General features: G+C 44.7%; 1 long non-coding RNA gene across 1 annotated transcript; it reads left to right on the forward strand.

The window, feature by feature from the left end:
* Positions 1-377: 377 nt before the first annotated feature.
* On the forward strand, positions 378-2,212 carry LOC137083341 (uncharacterized). The gene is made up of 3 exons (XR_010906480.1): positions 378-883; positions 994-1,158; positions 1,268-2,212. It is a non-coding gene; the product is annotated as an uncharacterized lncRNA (long non-coding RNA).
* The last annotated feature ends 9,778 nt before the right edge of the window (positions 2,213-11,990 follow it).

Here is an 11,990-nt window from a genome sequence, read left to right on the forward strand (position 1 = left end):
CTTGATTTTGAATCATTTTACTTTATTTAGAAGATTTAAACCCCTTTCAAACTTTCAAATGCAGAATGACCCCCCAAATCTTGTATATCAGCTGGGATGTGCAGGTGGGCAAGGGGTGGGCAATATCATAGATTATAATAGAATATAATAGGCTAATATGAGAAAGGTAATATGACAGGCTATGAGTTATTTTAGTTAGGATATATATATATATATATATATATATATATATATATATATATATATATATATATAATTTAAAAAATACCCTAAGCAAATTACAAAAACAAAATTTATTAAAAATAAAATGAAAATTCCGATACTAATACGACACAATGTAATTTATTGAATGTAATTGTCATTGGATACGACTTTCATCGAAAAGAATGTAACAAAATGTGGGCGTGGTCTGTGTTGTGAAATGAAACCACATTAAAAATTCCCTTAAACTGCGTTTGAAACATACAGCAAAGCAGCGACAGAGGAAAACACAGAGCCTGATACTATGCAAACATTTACCAATAATGTGGAAAGCGTTTTAAATCTGTTCAGTGGAAAATCCGCTGTGACGAATCTGTCCTCGTCTAACATCTGCTGTAAATCCAGGTAAAACTAGCTGCGTGCACGCGCCCGTCCCCAGATAACATGATCCCCAGTTGATCCGTAACACCGGCGGGAAGAAACAGCTGAATGCAATCAGTGGGCTATCTCGTCAGCTTGCTCAGTTTGCTGCCGATTTTAACGAGCAGTTAACTTTAGTAATCTCCAGGTTGCTGTCCATAGACGATAGGTTGCTTGCTTTAGAGTCGAAAAACTGTGTGGAAGATACTAACTTTAAGAAGAGAAGACGAGTGCCTAAGAGAAGACCAGTCCTAAGATTGCGGTAAGACTATTATCTAAGCTAAAGTAACCTAAAGTAAAGCTTTTTAAGTAGCACAAGCTGAAATTAGCCTTGTTTTATAAAAGTGTTTTCTTTTTCTGGTCATTTTACAGGAAGCAGCACGCCGTCTTCACAACTTCGTCATAACACTCATTTAATTGTTTTCCAGCTGCATGTAAGACATAGAGACAGTACGCAGGAGGTACAAACATCCAGTTCTTGCATCGCACGCAGAAGCTGTGAAGAGTTCAGCTCGGAGTCGATTGAGAAGAAAGAGGGTAAGATTTATTAGATTAGATCCGTTTTTGGTCAGTGTGACTATTTTTCAGGTGCATTTTACGCAGTACATCGCGCAATACTGATTGTCTTTATTGTTTGTTTTTACAGCTGCTACAAGCAAGAAAGAGTGTGTTAGCCGAGGATGAGGTGGGCCTTTGGAAGTGCGCTACCATAGACCTGATGTCTGATGAGGAAGACGGCATCGTTCGCGCGGTGTTTGGATGGACTGTTCGACCAGCCAGGAGCTCGCCGAGCTCTGTGCCACGCTGCAATCGAGATTAGAGGCGATTCCAAAGAACAGGGCAACGCACGACAGACGTCTGAAAAATGGGGTCTTAAAACAGACAGAATGGCGCTAGTTACCTACAGCTCTGAAGCGGAAAACAGAGACTTCATGGTGCTGTAGGATTTTGGGCTTCTCGTGAGCTTCCTATTGTTGTGTGGGCAGATCTCAAACGTTTTGCATTTGGTTGTGTGTTTGTGTTTGTTCTAATAAAGCTCTTTCTTTGAATAAACTGCACGTCCCTGGCATATTTTCCTTTCCTCAATAAATGAATGTCCTTGATGGTTATAATAGCGTAGTCCATAGGATAACAATGACATGAATATAAAACATAATAGCATATCACATGAATATGAATATATACAATTAAAAAATATGCAAATCATAATTTTATATATATATGTGTGTAAAATTATTATAATTTGGGGGTTTAAATTTATTAATTTATTACCCAGGTTGACCAATAGTAACAGATCTGCCAACCAATCACGAGTGATATTTCTTGTTTCAATGTAGTAGTTTCAACCAATACTGAGTGAGGAAATTCAAGCCATTCCGGCAAGGCGCCGCCCAGAGCTGCTATTCATATGCTAATTAGAGCCATTAGCGCCGGCGCCAGCATGCCTCCGCAAGCTCCACATACGTCATGGTTCGTTTCCGTCAATATGTGGCACAGACGAACGCGACGTTCACAGGCTGTAAACTGACGTTAATTGTCGAAAATCAGGGAGATTTCCGGCCGTTTACGGGGACGAAAATCCCACTTTTCATGCAGTGCTTGAGAACCTATTTGTTCCTCTTGCTGGCAGTGGTCCACTGATGAACGGCTGAACTTTCAGTTTTCTAAGTGTTTCAAAAAGTTCACTGAAGTCCGACTTCATGAGTTCTGACTGCTCTCTCTGAATATCGTTCTTCCCCACATGAATGATTAGTTGATTTGCAGTCTTATGTTTCATCAGAATGTTCTCAATTTCTCTGTTTACATCAGAAATGGTTGCTTGTGGAAGGCAGCATGTAGTTGTATCTCTGCTGCTAATGTTTCTGACTGTAGAGTCGCCCACTATCAGAGTCCCGAGAGACGCTGTCTGCTCGACCTTGAGCGCCTGTTAGCATTAGTGTTAGCTGCAGGCTGATGCAATCTGTGTTCGATCATATTCATCACGTTTGGGGATTCCTCACCCACATTCATTAATACTTCAAATATGTTTTCGAGATGTATCGATGGTGGTCGGAAACTAGTGTTTGCAATCCTTGTATCAGAGGTAGAGCATGCAACGGCAGCAATATATGAAGCTCGTGACAATCTGACGTCTCGAGTGCGTTTGGGTCTTGCCCCCTGTTTGTGCCATTGATTAGTGTGTTGATCAGTTTCTTGTTTCTCTATCTGTTGATTAGCACTAAATTTATGGGACTCACCAGCTGTGTGCAGAGGGGGTTCGTAATGAAGCTCTGCTGTGTGATTCGTCCGGTTTGGTAGTTCCGCAAATAACTTTGTTTCAAGAACTGCAATCCTTTGTAAAAGTCTGTGGCAGTTTGTGCAGCAAGAAGATTCCTTAGCTAGAAGAGGCATTTTCTTATCCTTTTGAATGTAGCTGTGTTTTCCCTTCCGGAATGTAAGCTGATGGCAGTGTGGAGGCTGGTCGGATGAAATATTCCACTTTTTTGTAGTAATCCAGTCAACAGAGTTTCTAGCTTTATCGTTGAAGTCAAGCTTTGTTGTTTGAGCACTGTGTTGATTTGCTGAAGTTAAAATTATGAGCTAAAATATAGAAGCGATAGAGCAAAGCGCGGAGCAGTAAGCAAGTTACGTCAATATTATTGTAGTATTAATACTAAATTACTCTGATTTAATTTTCAATACATTCAAAAACTGAGACGCAAGTCATACACATTTGAATGAAACCAGAGATTGTGTCCGCGGTGATCTGAGACATGCATGTATGTGCGCGTTGTCATTATAATGCATTGCTATTGACGACAGTCATTATAAGGAAGGCAATGCCACAGAGCAGTACAGAATCAAGAGAGAGTACAGAGAGTGAGTGAGAGAGAAAGTGATTTATTATTATTATATTAATAATATTATCATTATTAAAGATAATAATACATTTGCTATTCCTTTGATTACAGAGTGGGCGGGCGTGCAGCAGGAAAACCCAGTGATGCTTCTGGTTCCTTGACTCCCTCCTCATCTAAAGTTGTGACACAAACACTTGAACAAGCATTTATAAGGCAGACTGCTTATGCACCCACAACTAAAAATGCATGAGACTGCAGCTATTTCATATTTCATTGCAAAGGACATGCTGCCATTTCAAAATGTTGAGAGGCCTGGTTTTTCTGAGGCTGATAAAAGTAGCTGTACTCCACTACAAAGTGCCATCACAAACTTATTTTTCAAAAACTGAAATACCAAACCTGTACAACAAGGTCAAAGCTGCTGTTGTAAAACAATTAGCTCAAGGAACATGGTTTGCTGCAACTACTGACCTCTGGACTAGTGAAAGTGGTGGTTGTCAACCCTACATAAGCGTCACTATTCATTACCTCACCCCAGACTGGCAACTGGAATCTAACTGCCTCGGAACTCAATTCTTCCCAGAAGATCACTCAGCTCAAAACATCAGGGAGTTTTTTGAGAACATGTTGGAAGAATGGGGTATTAACAAAAAAGACCATGTCTGCATAACTACAGACAATGCAACAAAAATGATAAAGGCTTTTGAAGAGAAATGTGGCTTCGGTGCTTTGGCCATAATTTGAACCTGGCTATCTCAAAGGCATTGAAAGTTACGAGAGTTGAAACGGCAGTCTAGGCCTGCCGTCATCTGTTCCAGGGCTTCTCACGGAGCTGGAAGAGAAGATGAGAACTGAGGGAATAACAAGCTGCCCTCAACATGCCACAGAAGACTCTGATTCACAATGTGGTGACTAAATGGGGATCTACACACAAGCGGTTGAGCGTTTCCTTAGTCAACAGCAGCCAGTCTGTGGAGAAAGAGGAGCATGTCATCTAATGCCCAAGGATGCCGAAATAGCGGTCATGAAGCAACTGTGCCAGCTCCTTGTACCTCTGAGCAAGTTAAAGAGATAGTTCACTTTAAAATGAAAATTCTGTCATCCTTTACTCACCCTCAAATTGTTTCAAACCTGTATGGATTTCTTTCTTCAGCTGAACACTATGGAAGTCAATGGCTCCAGTTAACTGTTTGGTTACTGACATTCTTCAAAAATCTTCCCTTGAAGATATTTTGAAATGAAGAATGAAATTGAAATGAAATTGAAACTGATGCATCTTTCTTTGAAATGAAGAAAGAAATTCATACAGGTTTGAAACAACTCGAGGGTGAGTAAAGGATGACATAATTTTCATTTTAAAGTGAACTATCCCTTTACCAGATGCACTTGCCTCAGAAACACAAGTTACATTGTCAGCAATTAAGCCTGTCCTGAACCACATAAATTTTGATGTTCTAGTGGAAAAGGAAAAAGATACATCCCTGACCAAAGATATGAAAAAAGATAATGGGAGAATACCTAAAAAAAACACAGAGAAGGCAAAAAGAGTCATGAGCATGGCTTGTTTCACTGACCCCCACCTTCAAAAGGAGCTCTTTAGATGAGTCTGAGGCTTCAAAAATTGAAACTGACTGTGTCCAGGAAGCTCTGAAGCTGGCTGCACAAGTCTGGGAGGAACCACAAAGCACCTCCACTGGCAGCAGCATCTCCACCAGCACTTCACCAGTGGCATTGGAGGGGAAAGGCCTAGTCGGTTTGCTGAGAAAGATTAGTTCAACAACAAGGCAGCAAAGAGTTGAAGATGGTCAGACTCAAATACAAACCACTCTAGAAGACAGTGTGACTAGAGGACAAATACAGCTCAGAAGGGTATTGAGAGTTGCTAGACGACACTTGCGGGCAGATTAAATTTGCTGCCGCTAGGGTGCGTCTAGATTTCTAGGCTAGCACACAGCATCTGATCAGGTTTTCTCTAGCTATTCTTGACATAGCAAGGCAATATACAGCAGCCAGAGAAATACCGAAATTTTGAATATTCCGATCTAATATGATTTCTGACCTGTAAGTTTGTCAGAATAATAATCATACACTGTTTGTTAATAGGCCAGAGGAGAACTGGAACCCCGACTGAGCCTGGTTTCTCCCAAGGTTTATTTTTCTCCATTATGCCCTGATGGAGTTTTGGTTAATAAAATAAAATAAATTAATTAGGTGTTATTTAATTTTATAAACTATAATACTGATATGCCAAATTTGTTGCTATATGATAAATAAAATAAGTGGATAATGTAAGGGGTTGTGAAAATGTAATATATAAGTTGATTCCCCCATTAATATACACATTTCCTAAATTTTTCTTTTTTTTTTTCCACAAAAAAAGGAGAATTGTTCTATTAAGATGCGAGTTAAAGCTACACTGTGTGATATTTCCCCCCATCTAGCGGTAAAAATGTATATGACCATCCAGTGAATATTAGTTCTATTCCTCTCAATTCTGATTTCGTTTTAACTCCTACGTTGTAACACTCAGCCTGATAAAGGCAGTTTACACAACTATCACGGTTCGTTAACCCTTTTTCTTAAAAGGTGCTCAAATAAACTTATCACAACAACCACTTAGATATTAAACCAAAGTGTATTGAACCAGCAACCCCAAACCCAATATATATACAATATTAACAAAGGTAAGAAAAAAATGTATAGAAAATTCTGTTCAAATCCTGTGTGTGTGTGTGTGTGTGTGTGTGTGTGTGTGTGTGTGTGTGTGTGTGTGTGTGTGCGTGTGTGTTATCCCAGACAGAGATAACAAAACTCTTGTGTAGTGATCGATCGATCGCGTAATCCACTATTACTGAGAGCGTCCTCTCTCGAGCACCGGTAAGCCGGCTTCTTTTATCCGATGTGCTACATCAGCCGTCAGGACCTATGACGTCACTGGGGATTCCCTGACGATTCCCTATTCCCAATGCATCGTCTCTGGGAATAGCGGGATTTCGCGGCCGCCTCCAAAATCGGCCTTGCTTGAGAATGAAGCGCCCCACCCTCAGGTTAGTGCGCCGAAGCATGCATGTTACATGAAGCGATGAGGCACGGAAGACAGCGGGTGAGTCCCCTTTTAGGGCAAACATTCTTCTTTTTAATGCCGTATGTTTGGACTCTATGCTTCCCTGAGGGATATTTTGTCTACAAAAGATGAAGAAAAGTGTAACAGTGGGCCTGTAGTTCCCCGGTAAAGGTGGCTAGAACGATGTTTTGTATAAACACAGTGTGTTTATGTAGGCTGTATGTTTGCTAGTGTAGCAACAGTAGTTTATAAGGCTGTTTCTCTTCTGGATATGTGTAATATGAGCAGTTGAGGCCACCGCACATGCCGCGGGCATGTAGCGGCGATATAAACTGACGTATGTTCTCCTGGCGAACGTTTTTAGCTGTAGCCACCTCTGGGTAGCGTTGGCACCTCTGCTAGTGAAATATCTAGATGAATTTGTGAGGTTAGGCTAGCGCATGAACTACAGTAAGGTCTGTCCCAGCCCTGTTTAGGGCCGTTGTGTGTGGGATTATCAGACCGATGCTAGTGCATCAAGTTGGCCTAGGCTGTTGATGGGATGACGGTGGCGTCTCGCGGTGGCATATCGCCCTGGCAGTTTCCCCGGGCTCCTGTCGGTAGTCCCGCAGGAGCTTTATATCCCTACCCGGCCTCCCCCCAGTAGGGTCGTCCGGCCAATGCCCCCCCCCCCCCCCTTCTGCGTTTGGGGGTTATTATTAATGCATAAAGGTGTGTAGCAGAATGAATCGCGACTCAGCCAGTGGTCGTGGGGACGGGGTAGGCGTCTCCCTGGAGGCCGCCCTGGAGGCAGGTGGCGTAAGTTGTACTCCCCTCGCTTTAGAGGGTTCAAGGCGCTTTATCAATCAATCAATCAATCAACTTTATTTATATAGCGCTTTTACAATCACGATTGTGTCAAAGCAGCTTCACAGTGTCAAACAGGGTAATATTGCGACAAAATTAGATTTGGCTGTACAGCCGTACTGGAGAAAACAGTGATGTTATCAGCTTATTTTAATTTATCATATAGCGACAATGTTGGCAGATCACTATTATAGTTTATAGAATTAAATAAGACCTAATTCATATATTTTATTTGTATAATAAGTTGAATAACTTTAATCATATTTTTAGTGTCCCCAACTGAGCAAGCCAAGCCAAAGGCGACAGTGGCAAGGAACCAAAACTCCATCGGGGCATGATGGAGAAAAATAAACCTTGGGAGAAACCAGACTCAGTCGGGGTGCCAGTTCTCCTCTGGCCTATTAACACACCGTGTAAGATTATTATTCTGGCAACCTTACAGGTCGGAAATCATTTTAGATCGGATTATTCAAAATTTTCAGGGTATCACGGAAGAGACAGATTTATTTAGGATGGGGCGTCAATTACACAAGAGTATGAATACATGAAAGATCGGAATTATTGCGCCGAAGACGGGTTTTGAGCATGTCGTGCCAGTGAGGCAAATTCGGAGGAGACACCATTTGACACGGCTCAGCAGACACTCCAGGATGCGTTGGTCATGTCCAGGCAGGTCCACCATCCGATCCGGACAGGGCCCAGATCCGGGATAAACCTCGGGATAAACAGAGAGACTAACATTAGCGTAGATGTCACTCTTTTGATGATGTAACGAGTACATCAGGTGTTATGGGAAGTGTTCCCGGTTCCGGCTGACCTAGTTAATGCAGCCTAACAATCAGTCAATTGAATTGAATAATGAAAGTTAAAAATGTTCTATGTGTATGCCATAGTAAAGAGATGTGTTTTTAGTCTAGATTTAAACTGACAGAGTGTGTCTGCTTCCCGAACAATGCTAGGAAGACTATTCCACAATTTAGGAGCTAAATAGGAAAATGATCGACCGCCTGCAGTTGATTTAGATATTCTAGGTATTATCAACTGGCCAGAGTTTTGAGACCGCAATCGACGTGATGGGGTATAATGCGTTAAGAGCTCGCTTAAGTACCGGGGAGCTAAACTATTTAGTGCTTTGTAAGTAATAAGCAAGATTTTAAAATGTATGCGATGTTTAATAGGGAGCCAGTGCAGTGTTGACAGAACTGGACTAATATGATCATACTTCCTGGTTCTAGTAAGAACTCTAGCTGCTGCATTTTGGACTAGCTGGAGTTTGTTTATTAAGCGAGCAGGGCAACCACCCAGTAGAGCATTACAATAATCTAGCCTTGAGCTCATGAACGCATGTACTAACTGTTCAGCATTTTGCATTGAAAGCATGTGCCGTAATTTAGATATATTTTTAAGATGCTTTATGCTGAGTGCACTGCTGTGGGCATTGTGTTTTAGGTCCACGCTGGTAGGCGCTGCCTGGGAGACTGCGCCGTCGCAGAAGGCTGCTATGGGCCGCTGGGGCGGACCGACTATAGAAGGCTGGCTGGCGGGAGACGCCAGCCGAGGCAGTCCGGGCATTTAACTCTGGGTCAGGTGGTAGGCCTCAGTAGGCCTCCCTGCGGGTGAGTTCCGACGTCGTGGCCCATGTGAGCGGGGAGGGTTTTCCCCAACGATGTCGGTTGCAGTAGAAACCTCGTCATAAGTAGGCCCCTAACGGCCTCCCTGGGGATGAGTCCCCAGGTAGTGACTGGATACCCAGTCCTCATCAGCCAGCAGACAGCCACTGTCAGCCCGACTTTAAGGGCTCGCTGAGTTTCAGCACGCCTCACATGGCGTCCCCTGAGGGGGTGACCTAGGGTTCCGACCATTGGTTGACAGGATCTAGGCCGCTTGAGGCCGCCTGTAGGGTGAGCCCCGGTTCCCAGGTCTTGCAACAGTGTGCGCGGGTGCTAGCCAGGCGGCTAGCATAGTCTGCTATCAGGGACGGGCCGCTTCAGGCCGTCCTATGGTCGTTTCCCGGCCCTGCGGGGTTTCCGGTGGGATTTGCCATTGGATAAGCACCGTATGTCACCAATCTAATAGGGAACTGCCATTCAGCAATAGGCCTCTCCGGGCCGCCTTAAAAAGACCGGACTGTACGTAGGCATCAAACAGGCCTCCCTGGAGGCGAGCCCCGGGAACACAACAGCTCCCAACAGTTTGCACGTTGGCTGACAGGAAGTAGGCCGCTCTAGGCCGCCTGAGGGTGAGCCCCCGAGCTGGGACGCTCGGTAGGCCAGTGTATTATGCTGTCAGGCCTCTTTTGGCCTTTTTGGGAGGGATTCCCGGACCAGGTCTCGGTGACAAGCTAGCTACTAGCATGGGTGGCTTCTGGCGCTATAGCCTCATGAGCCCCCTGAGGAACCAGTAAAGCCACCTGCCTGCAGGCCGCCTGAGGGTGAGCCCCGAGCTGGGACGCTCGTTAGGCCAGTGTATTATGCTGTCAGGCCTCCTTGGGCCTTTTTGGGAGAGGATTCCCGGACCAAGGTCTCGGTGACACGCTAGCCATTAGCGTGGGTGGCTTCTGGCGTTATAGCCTCATGAGCCCCCTGAGGAACCAGTAAAGCCACCTTCCTGCGGCTTTTAACAGCAAACAGCTAACACTAACGGTGCTGGGTGGAGGCGCCTCATGGCCTCCCTGGAGGGGAAACGGTTCCTTGGAACAGGAACGTATAACTGGCTTTGGGCTGACAGCTAGCGGCTGCCCGCCGGTGGGTCCCGGCCTGCGCCGGTATAACTCAAGGGCGGGCTTATGCCCTAGCACAACGAGACTCCGTTTCTGCTGCGCAGTCCCTTCAGGACAGGGACTGGCTAGCCTACAGCATGGGTTACCTACCAAGCTGGCTTAAGAGCTCCCCTCATTGAGGGTCGTCTGCGAGCTTACGGCCGCTTGAGTCTGATCAGACGGGCAGGCCCCCCTCGGGGCCTCCCGGGTAGATCAGTCCATAGGCCTTTTTTAGGCCTCCTGAGCACCCCTGTAATAAATGTGCTCGGTAGATCCTAGGAGCGAGCAGAAGAGACTCCCCTCGATGGCAAGGGTAAGAAGCACTAAGCTGAGTACTGCTCTCCAGGATTCCCGTCTCCGAGTTCCGGTCTGAGGAGGACACTGCCACTTTGCAGTCCCTCAGTCTGGATGCTCATAAGTAGAGCGATGTCCGGAGGCTCTGTTTTGACAGACAGGGTTGGCCAAGCTGGGGTGTCCCACAGAAGTGATGCCAGGTGAGGCCTCCCTGGTGGCATTCGGTGAAGGGTTTTCCCGAATTAGTGACGGCTGGTGGCGCCCTCGGGTCCCCTAGCCACATTCCTTAAGGGACTCCTTCCTTCGAAAGTAGTAGGTCCCAGGCCCTCGAGCAAGCCGAGAGTAGGAAACCTCAGTTAAAACTTGGTTAGGTTCTCTCTTAGGCATATAGCTTGGGCTATGACCGTAGGGAATGATGTCACTGGCAGCCTGTGTGGCTAGAGGGGGAGTGGTTCAGACTTTCCGCGAACACTCGTCCAGGCAGTTCTCACTGCCAGTAAGGGGCGTGCACTCCCCTCAGCATGGCGGCATGGGTATATCGTTCCCCGTAGCGTCAGCTGACGCAGCGCGAGTTCCCTTTCGAAAGGGAACGTCCCCGGTTACGTATGTAACCTTAGTTCCCTGAGAACAGGGAACGAGACGCTTGCGTCACATGGCCATGCTTCAAGGTGTGCCTGCCCAAAGTCCCTTCAGACGAAGCGGATGTTGTCATGTTGGCACGGTGCCTTTTTATACTTCCTGGTCGCACGGTGATGACATCACCAGCTGCCGACGGTCAGTAGGATTGTGATTTGATAGCGATTTCAGACACCTGTCACGCTGAAGGCGTTCCCCCGTAGCGTCAGCTGATGCAGCGTCTCGTTCCCTGTTCTCAGGGAACTAAGGTTACATACATACATACGTAACCGGGGACGTTTTTCACAGGTATGAACATCATTCAGTAAAAGATTAATTTAATTGAACTTGGGTAAATCGACAAATGTTATGCATAGAGTTTAAGTGAGTTGGAAAGTATATTTAAAGGTGCCCTAGAATGATTTGAAACAATATGTTAAATTGTTTTCTGATATCTACATAGAGGTTGTGGCTTTTTAAGGGCAAAACTTGTCCAGATACAGTTTTACAGGTCCATAAAATGCAGCTTACTTGTTTATTGGTGTTTTCAGATTATCCGCGCGCCAGAAAGAGCTTGGTTCGTGCGGTTGCCAGATTTCAGTCAATTAAATCCCCTAAACAGAGCTTTTCAGTGAAAAGAACACATCCGTTTTTTTTACCTAAACATGTCCAATCTGGCAAACATATGCATGCAAGCTCTCTCTCTCTCTCTCTCTCTCTCTCTCTCTCTCTCTCTCTCTCTCTCTCTCTCTCTCTCTCGCACGGATGATCTGAAAACCCCAAATAAACAAGTAAGCTACATTTTATCAATCTCCATTTGAGATTTTGTGTTGAAAGTGTCATTCAGTCGGTCTGTGTTTAATTACATCCTTATATTTTTACTAAGTAAATAGCCTTGTCAAATGACTATCGTTTTAACTTATGTTGTGGAAAAGGTGACGTTTGCTAGAAG

Source organism: Pseudorasbora parva, chromosome 1 (assembly GCF_024679245.1).
Source record: "Pseudorasbora parva isolate DD20220531a chromosome 1, ASM2467924v1, whole genome shotgun sequence".
NCBI classification, from domain to species: Eukaryota; Metazoa; Chordata; class Actinopteri; order Cypriniformes; family Gobionidae; genus Pseudorasbora; species Pseudorasbora parva.